Source organism: Eubalaena glacialis, chromosome 7 (assembly GCF_028564815.1).
Source record: "Eubalaena glacialis isolate mEubGla1 chromosome 7, mEubGla1.1.hap2.+ XY, whole genome shotgun sequence".
In the NCBI taxonomy this organism is placed as follows: Eukaryota; Metazoa; Chordata; class Mammalia; order Artiodactyla; family Balaenidae; genus Eubalaena; species Eubalaena glacialis.
In genome coordinates, this window is record NC_083722.1 from 13,416,980 (window position 1) to 13,418,958 (window position 1,979).

Consider the following 1,979-nt stretch of genomic DNA (forward strand, 5'->3'; position numbering starts at 1 on the left):
CTTGACAAGATTCAGGACGAATTTTTTTAAGACTGCTTTATAAGGGTGGTGTGATCTTCCATGTGAATGAAAATAATATTTAATTTTTTCTCTTTCTGTGATGTTGGCAGGCACTGATGATTAATACATAGATCCATTAATTCATTAAGGGATGAAAATGATAATATTCTGTTGATCCTTATTTATTTATTAGCTGGAATAATTCTATAAAGAGAAACTTTCCCTCATCTACTGTTTAGTTATCCAGTACAGTTTAGATAAGAACATCAGGATAAATCCTGATTATTTCCCTTTGTTTATTGGCTTCAAATTAATGTGTTGGTTCACCAGCATTCTCCAAAGGGGACCAATTGGTAATTAATCTGAGTTGATTTTTTTGTTGTTGTTAAATATGGAACGCTTCACGAATTTGCGTGTCATCCTTGCGCAGGGGCCATGCTAATCTTCTCTGTATCGTTCCAATTTTAGTATATGTGCTGCCGAAGCAAGCACCTGAGTTGATTTTTTTGGTTTGTTTTTTTGTACAATTATGAACTTGTGGATTTCAACATATTTTATGTGTTTCGATCCATTGCAATTATTGTCCTTAATAATGTTAAAATTGCTCAATCTTTAGCTAGGGAGAGCCTCTTAGGTCAGCCCCAAGTCCTTTTGACATGCCTTAGTAAGATGTCTTTGCCGTCATCCTTTCTTCCTTGATTTCTGATCCGAAAACATATTCTAGGTTTTTCTTGTATGTTTCCTGACCCAGACCTAGAAGAAGTCATCTCTCCAGAGAAATCTTTCCTTATAGTGGGAAATGGTATTGTAAGATCACAATCTGGCCACTCAGGATATACATTGCTATGAAGTTGATCATTATTTTTTTGGCTATTTCTGTGGACAGAACTAGGAATTTTTTTTAGAAAAAGATTTTATTTTTAATTTTTAAAAGACAAAATACATCATGAGAACATATTGATACTTCCAATTCAAATTCAGGAGTAAAGGGTTTATTTAACCTTTTCTATCTTAGATATGTCCTTTTTCCTGCACCAATAAAACTAGTTGTCAATGACACTGGAAATGATACAATTAGAATATCACACCATTTTTCATTTGTTTTATCCCACAGTATACTCACAACGGTCTTAGAGAAATAATGCCACCACTCACTGACAATATGAATACTGTAACTTGTGTTTAGATTTTTCCCCATGTTTATCCTAAAGGTATAACCCACTGGGGGTGTACAGTTAAATTATTGTGTTTAAGATCTCTTGGAATAGCTCTTTTTTTTTTTTCTTTTTTTTGCTGCATGGCATGTGGGATCTTAGTTCCCTGACCAGGGATCAAACCTGTGCCCCCTGCACAGGAAGCACGGAGTCTTAACCACTGGACCGCCAGGGAAGTCCTGGAATACAGTAGTTCTCTTTTGTCTGGTCATCTTTCAGAATGTAGATCCAAGAGGTCTGAGGAGGAACAAGGCAGAGGAGAGGTAAAGGACCAGCAGGGAGAAGGACCATTACTCTTCCCAAGAGCACCAAGTGCTCTCACATCCAGCTTAATTTTATCCTCCTGGGTCCATCATTCAGTCCCCCTAACTCCAAGTTCCCCTGTTACCTCACTCCATGCTCCACTACTCCAGCACTCCCTGCTAACATTCCAATGTCAGGTCTCTGTGGTATAGTTATCTTTACCCAGTGTATGGGGATATAGGTTCACAGCAACATTGAGCAGAAGATACAGAGATTTCACATGTATCTCCTGCTCCTGTTCTTGCACTGCCTCCCCCATATCAACATCCCCCACCAGAGCGGTACATTTGTTACCATAGATGAACATACTTTGGCACATCATTATCACCCAAAGTCCACAGTTTACATTAGAGTTCACACTTGGTGTTGTGCGTTCTGTGTTTGGACAAATCCATAATGATATGTATCCACCATTCTAGTTTCAGACAGTGTAGTATTTCCGCCCTAAAAATCCTCTGTGCC

General features: G+C 38.2%; 1 non-coding gene across 1 annotated transcript; it reads right to left on the minus strand.

The window, feature by feature from the left end:
• Positions 1-385: 385 nt before the first annotated feature.
• Positions 386-492, minus strand: LOC133095846 (U6 spliceosomal RNA). The gene has a single exon (XR_009701703.1). It is a non-coding gene; the product is annotated as a U6 spliceosomal RNA (small nuclear RNA).
• Between the last annotated feature and the right edge of the window lie 1,487 nt (positions 493-1,979).